Source organism: Vanellus vanellus, assembly GCF_965231255.1.
Source record: "Vanellus vanellus genome assembly, chromosome: 25".
NCBI lineage: Eukaryota > Metazoa > Chordata > Aves > Charadriiformes > Charadriidae > Vanellus > Vanellus vanellus.
The window spans coordinates 1,894,319-1,914,380 of NC_138930.1; positions in this window are offsets into that span (position 1 = coordinate 1,894,319).

Below are 20,062 nucleotides of genomic sequence, written 5' to 3' on the forward strand. Positions count from 1 at the left end.
TTATGCCTGTAATGCCTAATATAACGGTGTGACAGTCAGAAAGCTGAGTGGCTCTGAGGTGAGGGTAGTGGAGTTGGCCACGGAGGTTCTCCGAGGTCAAGGAAGGTGAACGACTGGGTTGTGCAGAGAAGGTGAGTAGCACATGTTTCCACCCATAAATAAACAGCAAGTTTTGGATTTGCATGCCCCCATTTCACCATCCTTTTATTAGCACTCAACAAATCTCTTTTAAGATAACTTCTGTGTTGTGAAAAACATTGATATGAAAGGCTAGATACTCAGTCCTTCTTCCCTACTAAAGCCTTCCACTATAAGATGTAAATGTGTACCTTTTGTTATAAGTAACTTTAATTTTATTCTTGCTTTTGGTGTAGGATAAACCCTGGAACTGAAACAGCATGTACCAGATTTGCAGCTGCTAGGCTGAAAAGATCTAGATGAAGACTGAAAAGCATCCTTGTCCTAGGAATATTGTGCACCAAGTACAGGAGGGGAGAGAACGAGTAGAGAGAATACAGGAGTCATCACTTCTGCATACAGACTGTTTGAATTAATCTTTAGCTTTAAGCTTCTAGGAAGAATAGACTGTACCAACAGTTTATCATAAATGTATCCTAATTCAGGATTCAGATTAAAGTAGGTTAATCCAACAAGCCACTAAAATCAAAAGGCAGAATGGAAAATTGATTGTTGAATTATGACTGTCACATCAGCTCCAGTTTAACATGGTGACATAAGATAAATCAGCGTGTACCTGTACATGAGTTCATCAGTGTTACAAGACAGTTCGAATGTTGAGACTCTTGATTCCTAAAGGTGAAATGCAACTGAATTGTAACCCACTGAAAGTTTGGTTGGAAGGCATCCATGGATGAACTAAACTGGTGCTTTACTTAAAACAATCTGGAAATTAACTTTCGTAGTTCAGAGAAAAGCGTAACTGAGAAAATATGAAATCCTACTTGGGGATGGAAATGGAACTGAAGAAGAAATTTATAAAAGCAGGTAGGCTGCTTGGTCTGAACACTTATTTATTAATCAACAGAATGTACTTACAACGTTTGGCTGGTTTACAGAATCCTCAAAAGTTTTGGAAACGGATCAAGGTTTTGATGCGCTGCTGGAATTTTTCTCCTGCCCCCTCCACAATACAGAAAATAAGAATGCTTTGAAAGAGGAGTTGTTTGGAAAACTCAATGAAAATTGCGGGTCCTTAGCTCCCTGTGCCATCAGAAGATAAATTTGCCTTCTGATACGGAGGCATGAAGGAGCGTGGGGCGCGTTGCCGGCCCCGATGGCGCTGCTGTCTGAGGTGCTGAAGCCGGAGGGCTGCGAGGAGATCCCCCACCACGCCGGACCTCCTGCTCCCCTCTCCACAGGGCAAAAGTAAGACCTAAGGGAGTCGGGTTTGGAAAGCCTGCTGTTCACTTTGATCTCTTTTGACAAGGGGTCAAACTGGCAACTAGTTGGGGCCATTGGGCTCCTGGTTACTGTGTTTAAAAAGGGCGACTGATTAGTCTTGTGAAGAGGGTACGTTTGAATTTTGTGACATTATTGCTTAATCGTAATTCACTGCATGCTGGAAACTCTGGACTACTTTGGTGCTTTTAAAGATCAACATGGAGGCATGTATGCAAGCTACACTGCAAAGCTCCTGGACAATATTTTTTGTGTAATCCATATTTTGTGAAAGTTTTCACTTTTAAATCTGGGCTAACGCAGAGAAATGGCACTCTGACTCATTGGTCTTTACTGTTGTGCATCCACTATGAAATTTAAAAAGATGACACTTCAGAAAACTGGAACACGTTCTCTGAAAATGTTGCTGCTTTACCATTTTTTGCATGGTTAGAAGCTAGAATTTGCAGGACACACTTAGCCATAAGAAGCTATCCAAAAGAACAAGTGTGGGGGAATTTACTTTTAAAAAAGATGCTTTCTGCTTGCTTCCATGAGCTAAAAATTTTAAGGTGATTATCTTGAAGAGGTGATAATAAAGGTTCCTGATGATTATAAGTGTAAAGCTTATGTATGATGCATGCAGCAGTTTACGTGGTGGTAGAAATAACACAGTCCTGACTCAAAATAATTGGCTTTGACAGAGGACTTTCCTTGAAACTCATTTCAATTCCAAGACACACTAGCACTGGGATTTGATAACATCCTCCACTCAGAACTGCACAGGAGAGGGCTGAAAACAAGCTGTTAGGAAAAGGAATGAAGCGATTGGTCTCTGCAAACTCCAAGCCATGGAGATAGCGCTAGAAGGTGTCATCATGACGTGAGGGGTTCAGAGCCAATCAAACCAAGTGTGAGGAATCTTTGCAAAACTGCTACTTCAAACGACAGGGTTGGTTAAAAAAAAAAAGTGTATTTTTATCCTGGGATAAAACAATTCACGTTAGGTGAAAATGAGTATGAAGCAGAGAGCAGATGTTCTTGACAAAGAATGCTTAAGGAATGCTACACATTACACATCTGATGTGGTGTCTATATAATAAGTACTGTGGTTAGCAATACATTAACATGTTATAGAACAATAAATGCAATCAGTATATTTATTGTGTGTATTTAATCACTTTGCTTTCTTATCTGCTCTGTCATTTCACATCCCTATTTCTTCTTTTTTGTTTAATGTTCAGGTAAGTCATGTTGTTTTAAAAATTCTTCATTTTCTGTCTCTCTGTTTTTTCCTTTTGCTTGCCTCTTCCCTAAAACAAATCTTCAAATGAAAATTCTGTACAATTTTACCTAGTTTACCTAGCCTGAGTAGTAGTACATGAAAGAGCAAAGAATACCTGTTGGAAGAGAAATGAATACTTGTTGTTGGTTGGTTTTTTGTTTGTTTTTTTTTTTTTAAGAAAAACGATTCCCCTGTATACTGGAAAAATTTCAATAAAAGAAATTTTGTTATTAAAAAAATGCACCAAAATGCAGCAACAAAACAAAAATTTTTGAAGGCGATGAATTAGCTGTTCCATTGCAGATGTTACAGTTCTTCTCAGTTACCACAAGAGGGACATAGAAGGAAAGCTAATGCGGCGCTGAGAAAAAAATCAAAAGCTTGATGCAGGGTCATAGCAACATACATTTTCCTTTTGTTTAGGAGGACCTTCTGGGATCAGAACATTCCTATAGCTTCATTCATTCCAAATAAGCTTTAGAAAGCTTTATAGACCTTAGAAAATGTGATAATAAGCATTAATAGCTAAAATGGATATTTTCCCAGAACTTCATAATCTTTCCTCAGCTTTTTCCTATTGAAATGTCTGTAGTAGTGTCGGGACAGGGAGCGGTTGGGCTGGCTGTATTTTTGTTCCATTTCTAGTTATTGGACCAACAAATATTGCAGCATTTAGTAGGCATGTGGAGAAAAAGGTTATGGAGCTATTTTTGTTTATTTCTATTTAATTTTCCCAGATTAATGGCTGATGATGCAAATGTTGTAAGATCAGAGCTCATACAAATGCCTTCATGGAACAAAGGGACCATAAAATCCCCTTAAGTAAATATTGAAGGGTTTATGGGGCTCTTGTGGCATTAAAAAGCACAGTCTTAATATGCACTAGATTGAAAGTAATGCAGCATGCATGTTTAAGGTTATGCAGTGTATTAATCCCTAATGTCAGTAAAGCTTTACTTCCAGCCGTGGTGAGACAGAGGCATCACTACTTGGGCATGCTGCTTGATGGGATCTGAACAATAATACTGGGAGAAAAGGCTGTTCTGAGAAACATGGAAAAAAACCTCTTTTTTTTTAATTGTAACTTCATGGACTTCAGTCTTGGCACTTACATTTATATGACAGGTATTTTAACATCGCATTAAAAGATCTCTGTCAAGTGGCGCTAGATTGAACGGTCACTTCTAAAAAGCCCTTTAATGCACAGAATGTTTTCACAAGCTAAAAGCATATCAGAAAAGTATTATTGTGTAAATGTAAGAATTTCTCTAAGGTGCCAGAAATCCAAGTGCAACAGTAAATGCAACCCAGCTTTGATTTCAGGTGTACGAGTAATGTAGTGTAGAAAATTCACAGAAAAGGCCTATTACTCATTATCAGGGGAATCTCAACGCTTTTATCCTTCAGCAAGTTGTGTAATATTTCTGTTTCAACTGGTTTACCCGCAGGTTCAACTGAGGCTATAAAAAGTATTCCTGAAGTTATGGGTAGGTAACTTAAAACAATAAAGGAAAAGGAGGAGAAGATCTTGACATTTCTTCAGACATCTTGAATGAAGAAGGTACATAGATATTAAAGTGATGAGTGACATAAAAAGATAATAGCAGTATATGAAAGCCAGTAGATGAAACTAGCTGTAAACTTTGTGCTATAAACCAGTTTTCTTTCACTGTCTAAGCTAAGTGGACACTAAAAAGCTAATAAGCTGTGAAAAGGTAACTTAATATTAAGATACTAATTACAGATACTTTATTTCAGTATAAAATTTTAAATCCTTCCTTTGAAAAATGTATTAAAATCCTTTGCAACTCCCACTCCTTGAAAATAGCTGAAGTGCGTGTTCATCCTAAACAATGCCACGTTAGCACATGAATCTGAATTCAAGGAACTAATGTAGGGGAAAAATCTTTTTATGAACAGAGCTCCTGGCTTTCTGCAGTTTTTTTGTTGCAAAAGTACTATGTGAAGTGATGTACTTCTCTTTAACTGGCCACAGAAGTTAAAGATTGCTAGCAAAAAGGCATAGTTTCTAAAATCCAAGAAAAAAATGTTGGAATTGATGGATATATTCAAGAAGATGTTGAGAGTATCTGTTACCTATTAAATCTGTCTTTGGTAGGAGTTCTGGAAGGAGCAGACTTGTTAAAAATATTCGGTTTCTAAAAGGGCATCAACATTTCTTTAAATGGGACTTCTTCAAAACAGATGTTTTTGTATGTGAGCTTAAAAACAAATTATGAAGCTTTTGATTGACTACAAAGACTCTACATGTTTCTTTGTTTTAATTTCTGGCAGTTATCCTAGGCAGATGGAGAAGCACTGAGGTTATTTCGGTGTAATGTAAAAACCAGTACTTCACAAAGGGTTTTGATGTGTGTTTGAATCTTGTGGACTGGTGTTCCTCCCTCTGTTTTAGTGGGGAAAATAGAAGAGTGGTGACTTTTCAGGTTATCCCTGATGTCTCATTTAAGTTTATAAATACTCTGAGTTTTAGCAACATGACTTCTAATGTGGTAACAGCTTGCTTTCTTCTCAAAGCATTACTGCTTTACAGACATGTTTTTAATTTGGGGGGAAGGTAACATGCACAGGGTTAAATATGTGGTTGTTTTTGTAAAGAGTATCTTAAGAGAACAAATCACTTGAAAAACAGTATTTTTTGAGTCCCACCCTGTCTTTTTCTTTGCTTTTTGTTTAAGTGAATAACACGCTTGTGTTCTCTACATGTAAAGTAAATCCTTCCAAGTAAATTCTTCTTCCTGCTGTGAGAGAAGTCTGTTAATTTGGCACTTGCCTTAAAAATGAAATAATGTAAGCAATCCAATAATTAGGTGTGTTGCCCTTTGGGTTTCACCGGGGGGGTGTATAATGTGGCTACATGACTTATACAAGTGGTTGAGATTCCTGTTGGACTGCAACACCTGCATCCAAGATGGTCCTTTCCCTGAAATATGAACCATTTAATTTTTCTGGTCTCCAGCTCTCAAGAATAATCCCTCTGGTTTTTTTTTGGTGGACATCTCAGTTCCTCTTGATGTGGAACGCAGAATTCACCAGCTAGGCCTTATCTTTTCATTGCAAATATTAAAGGTTGAGAAAACAATGAGTGTAAGAACTTTCACACTCCAGTAGCAGCTATAGGTAAAGCTAGCAGTATTAACAGTTGCTTTTCTTTTATTTCTTGCCTGAAAAAAAATGGATCTGGAATTAAGGGAGACCAAATGTTTTAGATGTTGCAGTTGTTTTGCCATCATGGATGCCCTTCCATTAGAAAACCTCTATTTCTGATGTCTCGGTATGAGTGCAGGGCAAGAAGAGGTTGGGTGCCTGAACCAGACTGGTTTCAGGATGGAGAAGCTTACTTGAAGTGGAAAGAATGTTTTCTTTGCAGAATGCTGTGGATTTGAGGAGGAACCAAGCCAGTACTGAACACAGGTCATGAATGGTTGCAGTGTAGCTTTGTAATGCCTTCCCAGAAGTCATGAGTTCCTTGGAAATGTACCCAGGCCACTGGTGGAATTTCATCAAGCATAGGAAAAGATCAAGAGGACAATGGGGTCCCAGATTTTAACAGTACTCCTGAGAGTGAACGTTTCAGTTGGTTATACCACCTGCTTCCTAAACACAGTGGGCTTAAGATACAGTGGATTTGCCCCTGCTTCCTTGAAACACTATCAGATTGATGTTGAGGAGTGTTTCATGTAGTTCCTTTGCTAAGGGTTGTTGGTTTTCCCTTTCACAGTAGGGTTTCATAGTCTGCTCCTAACCTGCTAAACCAGTGCAGAGGTGGAGCGATTCTCTCGCCCTAATTTGGTGGTGCTGGTCGCTGACACTTCCTCAGACTGGGTGATTTAAGACCCACTGACCTGCACTGGGAGCTGCAGCACCCTGATGGCAACACCTTGGGACCTTCTCTGGACCTGATCCAGTGCACCTTCTACCAGGCTTTCAAGAGCATTTCCAAATTAGCTGCCCAGCTAGCCTTTGCTTTTGGCTTTTCCATGCGCTATGTGAGGAGGCAGAGTTCCCACTGTGGAAGGCAGCCAGTGTGACAGCGAGTAAATAAATGGAAAGGTGCTGGAAGAGCTATGGAAAAAGAGAGAGATAAGGAGTCCTTCCATGCTGTTCCCTCCAGTGTCACGCAGACCAGCAATTATCAAGTGGTGTCATTTGAGATTCGCGTTGCAGAAGCTGCTACAGGTGCTATAATAAAAGTGGAGTCTGCTGGAATTCCTGGACCCTGAGCAAGGCCCATGGCAATGCTACAAACCCATTGTGGAGTCTGGAAACTGTGAACTGGGGCTGTTTTTACTAAAAAGGTAATTACTGGGCTTGATTTATGATCAAATAGAAGTTTTCAAATGGCTTCTCAATTCTGGTCCAAAAATCCATGAGCCTTATGTCATGTGGAGGAAACCCAGAAAACAGGATTTTTTTAATGTAGTTGTTAGCAAACGTTATTAAGAGGATGAAATGTTGTTGAACTACATCCTACAGCCTTTATTTCAGCTATAGGATGAAGACAGGGCAAAGGTGCTATGGGAAGCTTTCTGGAAAGTAAGCAGCATTCCAATCTCAGACAAGATACGAACTTATTGGGCCACCTTCCTGGCAGCAGATGAGTATATGACTTTGCTGGAAGAGGTGATTGCACAAAGGATATGAAGAAGGTCTGGAGAGCAGTAATTCTAAATAGCACTTTAGTAATGATGTCATTTAAACAGAAAAGTAATGTTAAACATTGGGCAATGAATGCCTTTGGATCAAGAGCAACATAGGGCCACTAGCCAAAATGCAGAAGTTCTACAGCAGGAGAAGTTGCGCAGTGTACTAAAGAGCTTGTGGAAAGTCCGAAGCATGCAAGGTCATGATGGAAAAGTCATGTTAGAATAATCCTGAGCAGTGGCAGGATAAATAACCCAGTATTTTCTATGAGCATGAGGGCTTACTAGGAAATGGAGGGGAGGAAGGTATTGTAACTCTGCTCAAATAGTGTATTCACTCACGATCAGTCCATGTGTCTTGAAGTCAGAGGCCAAATCTTGGGCTAGCAGGAGCACTGGAACAGCCGGAATGATTGCTGTGATCCCAGACTGATCTTGCGCTGTTCTCTTGGGGCTCAAAACAAATCCAGTTATAACCTGCATCCACCTCCTTTACCGAGGAAGCAGAAAGGCTGAAACAAAACATCAGAAAACACCAAAAATATCATTTTAAAACTGTGTTGTTATAGGTTTTTTCTTTATAGGATGACCCATTATGGTGCTGCAAGGGGTCTGAATTGATGGATGACTCTCAGGCTACAGCATTAGCCCTTTACTAGGAAGTCTGGATAGTTTTAAACAAATTCCCAGTGAATTCAGCTATGAATATCTGAAGGTCTGGTCAGCTTTGTAGGAGGCTGCACATGCTTTGCTCCTTTTTTCCTTTTTATACCATTTGTTCCATATTCCGCTAGAGGCCACCACAAACCTGATCTGAAAAAAAAAAAAAAAAAAAAAAGAGAAAGAAAGGGAGGGGGCACCTGCAGTACTAAATGGGAAAAGCTCCTGTTTTATAGGGAGATTTAGAAGTGGAACTTGGATGTCCCTAGAAACGACTTCTCTTCCCGCTGTTTAGGAGTAACTCCCAGATGTGACTTGAAGCCAGCAAATGATCTCAGGCTGTGAGATCAGATTTTGCTGAGTATACAGGGTTAGACATGTTCATTACTCTTTCCAGAAGATCTCCTATCCAAACCATGCATTGATATTTGATTCCCTTGGGAAATATTGGCCTTCACGGTAGCCTTTACTGCATTTGTGTATAGAGATTCAAAGTTTCAACATTGTCTCCTGCCTTGCCAGTAGAAAGTTGCTTTTGTCATTGCTATTTATTCACCTGAGGCGTGGGGTTCCTGGAATTGTGTGCACTTTCCTGGAAGAAGTGGTGAAGGGTGTAATGGCTTGTGCAGAAAGCATTCAAAGACTGAGAAGATGTCAAGGAGAGACAAGGCAGCTGGAGTTTAGGGAGAGCTCTCGGATTCCACTGTCATGATAGGTATTTCTCTGGCCGTCATTGTCTCAGGAACTCAATGTCACTTACACCCAAAGTGCTTTGGCTTGAATAAAGGTTAATGGAAGAAACTGACTGCTGCGCTAGCCAAAAGCAATTGGCCTTTATTGAGGGAAGCATTGCAAAAATACACAGGATCAAACTTCTGGTTTCCACGTGGAATTAAAATTAGAGCAATTCTGTGACCCTCACAATTAGGCTAAATATGTGCCCTAGCCATCTTTGGATGGGGAGGTGAAGCAAGGACTTACTCTGAATCTTTACACAGACCGTGATTCTGAAAAATATTGTGAAAATGATTGAATTTGCTTTTGTGGCTGTTTTTCAGCTCTGGGTGGGGTCAGGAGAAGGAATTGCCAGAAATCTCCAGAGCCAGTTCATTCCTGTGAGATTTCTGGTCTGATATTTTCTTGAAAACTCAAGAGGTTTGGATTACTCTCCAGACTCCATCTTTCTGGAGAGCTTCCCACCACTTGTGAGCCTGTGTACATGCCATTTTTCCATTTCTCTAGGGGTGAAAAAAAAACCAACCCACGGTCTGGATGATGTAGAATTTTCCTCTGAGTTTATAAATGATGTACAAAGAAGCACAATTTTCGGATAAAGCCGGTAATCTGTAATGTCTCAAAGCTTATGAAAATAAAATGTGCATGTGAAAAGAGATGTATGATAAAATGAACGGACAGTATGTGCGCCAGGAAAAGCATGCATTTGGTAGCCAACGACTTCTTTGTTGCTGCAATCCCTGACGTTGGGGAAACAAGCAGTTTTGCAAATGCAGCTGTTTACTTTAAGGCTCGTAGGCCTCTGGAATTGATCCTTTTGACTTACACCTGTTAATAACTTTCCGGTAGTCTGGACCAGGTAGCACAGCCGTTCCCTTCAGCTTTGCGAAAGCTGCAGCTTGAATACCATGCCCGAGTCGTAGCGGTCCTGAGTGGGGAGGTACTTCTGCGTGAGAATAGCTGCGTATTTGACGTTGTTATCTAACCAAGCGTGAATGAGGGCTCAGCTGCCTGGCTCTGCGCTATTATTGCTGTTTGAAAATTCATCTTCATATTGTATGAGATCTCTCTTTTGAGAGAGACAAAGTGCTCCTGCTTCTGAGGACGATACCTGTCCTTCCCCACCCCCAGAGCGTGGGCCCTGTGAACATCTTTGTCTATTCATTCCTATGACAGCCGTAATTATCTTTGACAGAAAGCCTATGGAATGCCTCAGGCAAACACTGGAAGGGGGACAGCAGCGTGGAGAATATACTGCCTTGTGATATAATGGGGTCTGTCTAGAAGATACCGGGCTTGTCATTCTCTGCTCATCCTTGAGGAGCTGGCATCCTTTTGTGGTCAAGATTTTGGGAACAACTAATGAAGGCATAAAAGACAGTTTCCAGGAAGAAGATTCACTCTTAGTTGCTCTCTATATAACAAAAGTTATTAACCAGTTGAAGTGGGGTATAGGCAAAAAAGATTGAGACAATGTTCTGCTCTACCACCGTCGTAAGAGGAAGAATGATTTTTGTGGAATACTGAGGCTCTGCTATAATAATAAACCCATTTTCTTTTTTCATATTCAAGATTCTCATTTTGCATATGGATAACGAGACCACTTTAGAGAACAGCCTTGACAATCTGATGGTGCTTCCTATATCCCACTATTATTTGTGCCCTCCGTGAATGTCCTAGTCATCCTGATTCCACGGCAATCAAAGAAAGCACCTACACTTGAAGAATTTTCATTGTTATTCATGAAGGCTTTTTTCCCCATTTCCCTTGTCTAAGAAAAAGTCTTATTTCTGCATGCAAGTGTTAAACTACTCATATTAAAACTGAACTTAAGTGTGTAGCCTCTTCCTGAGACGAGACAAAGAATATTGCATTTAGTGATTGACTTCTTTTCCCCCTTTTCTGTCCCATCTGGTATTTTGAAGAGTTGAGTTTGGAGAAAGCCATGGTCAGGCTTCTGACCTCATGCGTTTAGCATCCTCATAGCCAGCGAAGACATGATTAATACAGTGTGATCTGTCCTTTCTTCCTCTTCATGCAGAGGAAGTTAACTCTGATTTTCGACAGTGAAAAGGTTTATGTCTCCTGCAAATAGCTGACTGCAAATTACGTTTTTACAGAGTACCTTAACAGTGGTCTTTTGATCACTGGTGTCCTGAAAAGACCTGATTGCTTGGTGCTGGTTTTGCTTATTTCCAGCTGTTAAATCACACTAGATATCTTCCTTCTGGTTTTTGGTGGGTTTTTTTTTAAGTGCAAGCAGTAGAGCTAATTGCTATGGAGAGGTTATGTGAAAAAGAGCAAATGGGAAGGAAAAAAATGGCCCCTGTTGCAGTCAGAAAGAGAGGAAATGTCAAGAGAACTAGCATTAATCTTGAATCAACACTTATTAAAAAGCTACAGCTTTTTGCTGCGTGTATCCAGGAGAGCTGAACAGGTTTGCTTAATATAACTTTTGGCATGGAAAATTTCTTGATGTTCCCTTGAGATGTCCACAGAAAGGACAGCTTTGTGGTGTGTCTGAACACGGTTATTAGAGCGACTGGTCCAGCTTGTTGGGAAAGGTGACTTACCACTTCATACTTCTGAGGCAGAATAAACTGTGAACTTCAAATTTTCTCTGTGGGTCTTTGGGATGTGACCATAGAAAGCACAGTTCTGTCTCCCGTGAATGGTAGCTAACCATTCCTTGGCTCTCTCTATAAAAAGCAAGGTTTTCTCTGGAGTCCCAAGCCAAATGTTTCCCTTTTTTCCTGCTGTTCTGCACTCTGTTATGTATTTGGCTGTGCTCTCTGTCCCAAAGGTGTCTATGTTCTGGTGGTATTAGGTATGAACAGATTGTCAAGTTCCTTGGGATCTTCCTTGCTGAAAGGCATGATGGAAAGTTGATCTTTTTTGAGGCTGCATGTCAAAAGGCTAATGGCATGTGCCAACTTGTGGGTAGAAGGCAGTAATTTGAGGACAGCAAAGAGTCACCTATGTAATACTTGTTTATATGGTACAGAAATAGTATTATTCATACACAGTATGCGCATTTATGTATAGCTACTGAACTAATCACATGCAGACAGCTCCACGAACATATCAGAGTAGATTTCCAGGGTCCCTCCAGTTCGGTCTTCTGCCTACGAAGGGGTCAATGCCAGATGTTTCTTTTGAGTTAATAAGTCTTGGTACACAATCAAAACCAAGTCAATGCTCCCTAAGAGAGGCCCCTAGACTGTTAAAAAGTGTACGTGCTGTCTGCCCACCTACACGTGTGATCTCAGAGCACTGAGCACTTCCAGTCCCTTCTGTAATGAGACAATTCCTGTTTACACTCTTGCTGAAGACCCCTGGATTACACAATAAGAAGGTTCGACCACGGAGATGAATTATATACATCATTTAGGGGAAAAGAAAAACCGGTCTGCTTAGAAGAGCTTTTGTTTTTAAAGTTTGCCATCCTTAAGAGTTTTGGGAAGTGACTTAGTGCATACTGAGCAACGAGTGAAAGCAATCAGAAAAACTGTGTTATTGTCATTATGACTCTGGGAGGTGTCTTTTAGTAGCAGAAACCAAAAAAGGAGACCACGGCCAAAGCAGTTTTACTGAAAAAACCTGCATACTCTAAGCATTAATGATACTCCCAACAATAATTCCCAGCAAGACGTGATGGCTTAACCATCGCATCAGTTTGCATCTCTCTTGGTCAAAACAGCCTTCAGTCTTCTCCTTTTTTCCAGTACAATTCAGTTAATTATTCCCAGTTCCCTCAATGAGTCTGAGCTCCCGCTGGCTCCTGGAGCAATAGTAGCTCATTGTTGCAAATGAGCTTAATCCAGTGTTAGAAGTCTTTATTGTCCCTAATAGAAAATGGCATGAATAGTAAAGGAAAAAATGTGAGATGTTTCCTGTAAGGTTTTAACGACTCTCCTGGGTGTATGATTACAACATATGCTGGGGAATAGCTTTGAGCAGGGTGGCGGTGGGGAGAAGGAGCTCTGGCAGCATTTTACACCCCCATCTGTAAGCCTCATTACAGCGAGCTGCTTGAGAGGAAGGGAAGGATGGGAGACAGCTCTTCTTGATCTGCACATGCCACTGCTTTTCAGCACCTTGGGCTTCTGATTTGTCATCGTTTGGCTTTGGCAGGCTTACATGAGAGGTAAAGCAAAACTGACTGAGGGCCGATACAAAAATTTGTAGGTCCTTTGATTGGCCTTCTGCCCTCAGTTTTATAAAAAGCATTTCTGTTCCAGGTGTCTTAGTTCTCTTCAGACAGGATTACGTTGACACAATGTCTCAGGCATTTTGGAAGGGGTAGGATTATCGATGTGAGACCCAGGAGTGCGGAACATTTCACAGTACTGTGACCTTTCTAGAGACGAGAAATTAGATTATCAAAATTCAGCAAGCCACTGGGAAGTTCTGGACCATATTTTAAATGAAGGACAACATTCAGGTTGATCTTGTAGCCCTGTCTCTGGATAGACCTTGGACCTGTATGTATTGTGGCTTTGTCCTGTCACTGCCCTCGTCTCCTGGTGTTCCTGAGTAGACTCCCTGGATGGAGCTACTGGTAACCAAGTAATTTAGTAACTGAGACTACCTGAACACTCTAGGTTACCCTCGTTTATGCTTCCTGCTGCTCTCTGAGTATTGGAAGTTCAGTATCACATCTGTGATGGAACTGAACTTTGGTGTTCTTACTGTGTACTTGGACACTTTTTATTTGTTGCAGGGCTATAGTTGTTTGATATTTTCTTCTCTTGTAAAAGTACAGCTTTTCTTGCTGATGCTCCTCAGAGTTCCTACATCATCGCAAGTCATCGTCTCAGCCAACGTGGGCAGAGTATGTCACCGCAGGAAAATCAGCCACTTACAGTGTGGTAAGGCTGCCCAGACAATATGTAGTATCACTTATTTTAGATGAATGTGCATGTGCTTTTTTTTTTTTTTTTTTAGTACCTTTCCCTGCCAGTGTTTGTGAATGAAGATTCCCCTTCTTCAGAGAAGAAAGACGGTTTAGTTATTACAGTGCTGGCATGAGCCTCGGGCTTCCAGGTTCAATTTGCTCGCACGGTGTGACCTAGCACAAGCTGCTTAGCTTCCGAGGGATTCCGTTCCATGTCTGTAGAGCAGGATTCTTTCTAGTAATGTGGCAATAAAAAGTCAGGCCATTTCGCTCTCTTGTGATTGGTACCAGTTGGTTATCTGGTTGGGATTCTCATTAGAGAGATCAAGAAACAAAAAAAAAACCCAGTGGGACCAGAGCTGCTTCTGACTTTTACTGGTAGATTCCTAGGTCAGGTCCAGACATGCAGGGAGTCTGTCCTGAGCACACACTTAGAAATTTTCAGACTAGCACCTTTCTAGTGCCCCTACCCCAGCATTCACTGAATTGAAAAAAAAAAAAAAAAAAAAAAGAAAGAAAAAGGAGGCAGCATTTTCTTGATACGTGTTTGACGGCTTACAAAAGTCTCCTCCTCATTAAATGTACATGTGTTGTGTTGGCTATTCAACAGCAGAAATATTGGAAAACCCCTACTCAGGTCATACTGGTTTTGGTTACTATTTTTGGTTGGGAGTTAGAAGCTGAGGATAAAACAAAGAGTTTGAGTGTGTTCTCAGCTCATCAGTCTCTTTTTTGTGGGATTCCTCCCTCAGACATTGGAAAGCATCTCTGCGCCTTTTTTCACAAACCATTTTGCAGCTATTTTTATACACTAATGTTATGGTGTTTCTGTTTCGTTGCGTTCAAAACTCTAAGAAAATGTTCAGGGTAAAAACTGATGTTCCCTTGAAAGCCAGCCTTTCATACGCAAAAAGTGTCAAAGTCATCAAATTTCTAATAGTGTTGGAGGAAAAAGCGGGAAAGTTGACCCTTCTGGAACTCTTAGTTGAAGGAGGGCCCCACTTTCTGTGGTGTAAGGCAGTAGCTTCTTCCCAGGAGACGTCCTCGTCACAGTGTGCCAATTCCTGTGACACCGTGGTTGTGGCTCAGCTTTATGTCATTCTGCCTATTGCACAGCGAGTTGTGTGACTTTTTTTTTCAGCTCATGTAAATAGCTTTACGGACATGAGGCAAATTCCATTGGTAGGGTAGAAAACAGCAAGAAGAATGAACGATGAATTTAGCATAGTGCACAACGGAGCCATGTCCGTTTATTGTGTTTTGCAGCCTTGATTCTCTGTCATTGCATTTTGCCATTGATTAAGTGAAAAAAACTTTAAAAGTACTTCTAAAAGGTCTTCAGTGACCTTCAGTGCCTTGCTTTCCTGAGGAACTCAAAGTTAGAGACATAAACCAGACTGCGGCAAGCTGTAATTCTTCAAACATGTAACAAACCACGGCCTTTAATGGATTATTCCATCTTGCAATGAATGAGGCATACAGGGAGGGGATGGGGATGTTCTTACTTATCGACTGATGGATTTTTTGTGTAGTTTTTGCATCACTTTAGGTGTTTATGTCAAATAATGAATCTGTCTTACATAAAGCATTGGTGCTATTCTTTACGTTAATTAGTTAACACCTGAACTTTGTTACCTCAGGAGAGCAAATAGCTCTAAGGACAGATCATTTAAGAATCCTGTTTGTTGAGGTTGTGTTTTAGCAACAGATGAAATAAGTATTTGTACATAATCAAGCTGTAAAATCGTGTTTTGCAAACTTTTGAAAGGAGGTGTTTGTTTTTTCTGGAAGCACATAGCAGAAAGGTAGGACAAGACCGAAGATTCTGCTGGCTGCTGGGCATCAAACTTCAGTGTCCCGTCCTCTTCACAGTGGGTGTCTTTGGGATTTGAAAATTTTAGACAACAACATTCAAAATAAGTACAAACTGAAAAAAAGTGTGCTGTGATATTCTGATGTATCGGGCTTCTTACTGATCTACTCACGAGTGAAATAGAAATGAGTATTGCATAAATGTGTCAGGTTGGTTCAACTTCAGCTGTAATCTAGCAGTTCCCCGCAACAGATAATGTATCTTCTGAGTCGTAGATAGTTTATGTATTGTGAAAATGAACAGAAATCACGGCTGATTAGGATTTAGTTGAGACTTCAAGACTTTTATTTCTCTTCGAACTGACTAACTGTTGGCAGCCTGCAATGACTACCATCATTTTTCATCTCCACCTTTCTGTATGGATTGTATAAAACTTGGGAGCTGCATACGTTACCAGGCTCTTTCATGAAAGTATAGAATTGAAATGCAAGTTTTCAAATATATAGTGCTAGTTCAAAGAAGGGATTAATCTGCTCTTTGACTCCGTGGTGAATAAGAAGAAAAGCAATGGGCTTAAAGAGCGTCCCACGGAAACATTTTCTAACAGTGGGAATACAAAGCGTTGGAAGGCTGCCGGGGGTGGTTGTGGAGTCTCCATCAGTGGAAGCATTTAAGAAGAGGGTAGAGAAGTCTTTGTGAAGAGTGCCATTGGTACGATTGATGCTGTATTGGGGGGAAATGAAGGAGATGGTTTTTGAAATCCTTACTGGTGAGCTTTTATGTAATTTGGTTTCTTATGACCATAAATATATAAGAAACATTGTAAAACACTTAGCATACCATTTCAGAGGGTGTAGGTGTTTTTCACTTATTTTTAGAACTTGACCTTACAAGACTGAAAAATAACTTTTTCCTTCTGACTTTTGTCCTTCACTTGGCAAAGATTAGTTAAAAACACAGAGATGGAAAATATTTAAACTTTAAACTAGTATGAGCTTTTCTTTTTGTTGTTTGTTTGTGTGCTGGTTTCATTTGTGATGTCAACTCCAGTCAGGGAAAAAGGTGTAACTAACCTGGCACTGCACAGAGTGCAAAAACACTTTTACACTGAAGCCCAAATAAACACTATCTGCTGCTCAATTTTATTTTTTTTTTAAAATCAGTAATGCTTAAAAAATTATATTGACAAATCTGGAAGATGTTTCCCCATCAGTAATACCAAGTTCAGATATACCAGCTACTTTTGAATTTGCCCTTTTTAAACGGACATGGGCACCGTGAAATAACCAAGTCATGACCAAACACTTTCTGATCTGCTACTGTGTGTTTGAGCCGCGTTAGAGTAGTGTTTTACAGGGATTTCAAGCCCTCAGATCTGAATATAGAAAGGTATAAAATGAGTCCAAGGAAAATAGAGGTAGGAATGACCTCACCCTGTGGAGACACCGTGTCTTGCTCAACTCAAGAAAGCTCTGTATAAACTACCTACGTTTTAATTTGTACAGTTTTTTTGCTACCGTTGATGTATAGAAATGACCCCAGAAATGCAGACTAGAGAGAGACGGCTGTGGGTTTCCAGAAGAATGTACAGACATGTTGATCACTGCCTTAATATTCAGAAGACTTATTTGTTCAAATATTGATAATTGGTGTGATGCAGATTTAACGTGCTTTGGTTCATTTCATTTAGAATAAGTGAGCAATAATGAGCGCTGTTCTGTCACCATGCTGTCCTACGCTAATTGTTGCTGAGGGAAATGTCAGTTCTCCTCAGTGAACATTTCTGACTTCACTAAGTTTGAGAAGTTGCATCTTCTAAGCACGTACTCGCCGTTTTCCTCTTGTGCTGTAACACGGCAGCTAACAGAAAGTTACTCAGAAGTAAGATGTGCTTCACGTGAGCCAGTTCAGTTTACTCTCCAGCCTCCGCTAATAAATTCATTATTAATTACTCTTCTGTAGAGGAGACCAGAGATGGTGATGCACTTGCAGATCGTCCGCGTTGCAGATTGTCCGCATTACCAAAGTTCTCTTTTTCTCTTCCCTGTGAAGAGATCCAGGTTTGCTGCTGGTCGCCCTGAATGTTTGAAACACTTTGGTGACTTGCAGCTTGTCCATGCAAGGCGTTCCTCAGAAGAGAGGGGTTTGCTCTTTCCCTTTTGTCCTTTGCAGTGACTCCAGCAGCTTGGGGGATTTCTTCTTTTTAACGTCAATTATTTGAGTTTCTTCAGTTCATAGTAAAAACTAAGAAAATTCTCTAACTTCCCTATGAGATGGTTTTGATAAGTTAATTTGGATGTTAAGCAACAGGCATATTAGAAAATATAGTGAATTTTACATACAATGTGGTCACCAGTTTATAGTATTATAAAAGGGCACGTGATTCTGGGCAGCTGAAAGTGTTCAGAAAAAAACTCGGTACAGAGGAAGCAGGACTCTTCTTGACAGTCTTCGAGAGCTCTTCCTGGATACGAACACGGCTCCCTTGCTGGCTGGGGGTCACGCTGTTTTACAAGCCAATTTCACATGGTCTCAAAAAGGATTGTTTCTAGTCAGCCTACTAGCTCTTCTCAAGAACTGGGGATTTTTTGGCCCCTGAAAACTTAAAAACACAGCAGTATCCCGTTAGCTGGACACTGGACTTTCAAGCAACTGGTTTATTAGGTGTCTGAGTTTTTTTAATGTGGTTTTGTTTGGTTTTATGTCCTGATATCATTGAGTAATACTTTGCTTAGATAGCAGAAAACATCATTACTGCTCATACGTATTTTATTTGCCTTGTATTGAATAGTTCCTTATTTCTTTTTTGTAGTACTAGGGTTTTGATTGTCTCATCGTTCTGTATGGACGTCTGTTTCTCCATACAAAGCAAATCTGACGTCAGTTGTTTCCGAGGTGACCTCACAAGTGACCCTTGTCCATTCTTCATTCCATGTGAGTTACATCTCTTTTTCTCTGCAGTTTTATGACTTCTCCCCACTTGAAAAAAAGGTTTTTTTCTGAATAGTTAGCAAGAACATTCCTACTAATGGGCTTCCTCGCTTGCCATCTAGCAGGGTCCTGGACTGAGCAGTCTGCAAAGTCTGAATGCCTCGCTGGCCTCTTGACAACAGAACCTTCAAACATAAGCTGGATGGACATCAACTATCACTGTTTCAGGTGAAAGCCTTGGTCTCTGTGGGGTGGGTGAAAGGGCATTTTTCATTCAATCCCCGGTTGCTGCTATAAAATAAACATTGTAAATAATATTTCGCAGAACATCACTGGAAAAAACAGTATATTTTATCTTTAATAATCAGTTGCCGTGGTTTTGATTTGTCCAGAAGGACCCAGAAATGCTAAAACCCAGGAAACAGTTATTCTGAGTTCCAGCTAAACCACTTTTGCTTACCACAAGTATCAAACCCTCAAAGCCGATTTACCTGTGGGTTGACAGCAAAAAGTCACTTGCTGTGGGTAACATGAGATGGCACGTGCGCCAGACAAGCAGAATCATACAAATGCCATCTAAGTAACCCAGAAAAATTAATTTTATTTTGTTTATAAATTTGCTTGGTGCAAGAAAATGTAAAATCTGTCATCTGCAGCATTCCCTTAATATAAAACTAATAATATTTATTTGCTTACTTGAGTGAACATGCATGCTCACCAGCGCCTGCAAGACTGCGCCCAGTTACCTTCAAGAATTGTGCACAGCCACAGCGATGGGAAGTTTTTTTCCTGAACACGGGAGGTCCGAGGCCAAAATGAGAAAAAAATCTTTATGTAAATATCCAAGGCTCCGCTGCTATAACACTTTAAAAGACTGAGCTACTGTTTCCTGGGGCTTTCCTGTCTGTGTCCCCAAGGGTGTTGTATGATCAACATACTGACAGATTTCACAATCAAACAGTGCGAATGTGTGATCAAGAATTTCACTGGTCTTCAGACCAACCTTTTTTACAGGTCACAGTTTAACTTGCAATTTCCTTGATGTAGTAGCTTTAAGATTTTCTTTGGGCAGCTTTTCTTTGGCTGCTCTAGATGGATTTCTCAATCCGCTCTGTGTCTTCTGATGGAAAGTGCTGGATTGAGACTGACTGATGGAAAATGCTGGATTGAGACTTATTCCTTACAGACGAGAAATAGCAAAGTCTACCTTCCTTTCATGCCATCACTTCTGCATTGCATCCTTCCTTTAGACAAGCCTGGGTGGGGGGTAATAAAAACATCAGCCTCTAAGGGCTAGTACATTTGCCCAATCCCTCTCTGAAATAGGGTGTGATAGCTCCTCTTTGGAGTTGGAAGAATATTCAATAATTCTACCCCAAGTGTGAGTGGTAAAACTGTCTTTTGGGAGTTTAAAGAGCCTTTTCTGAGACTCTAGTGAAGTCCAGATGTCTCATAGCTTTTGTGATCTTGTGAGCAGTTTCAGAAGGAAAATCTGTGAGGGATAGGGTTATGAATCATCCGTCTATCCTGTGTCCATGAAGAAGAAATAAAAACCCCAATCCAAAAAGAATCCATTTAATTCTGGAATTTTCTGACCTATTTTGGTGCAAGCTGGTCTAAAAAAAAAAAAAAATTAAACTACTCTCCTGATGACTTTCTCATATTGTTTACTTTTGTAA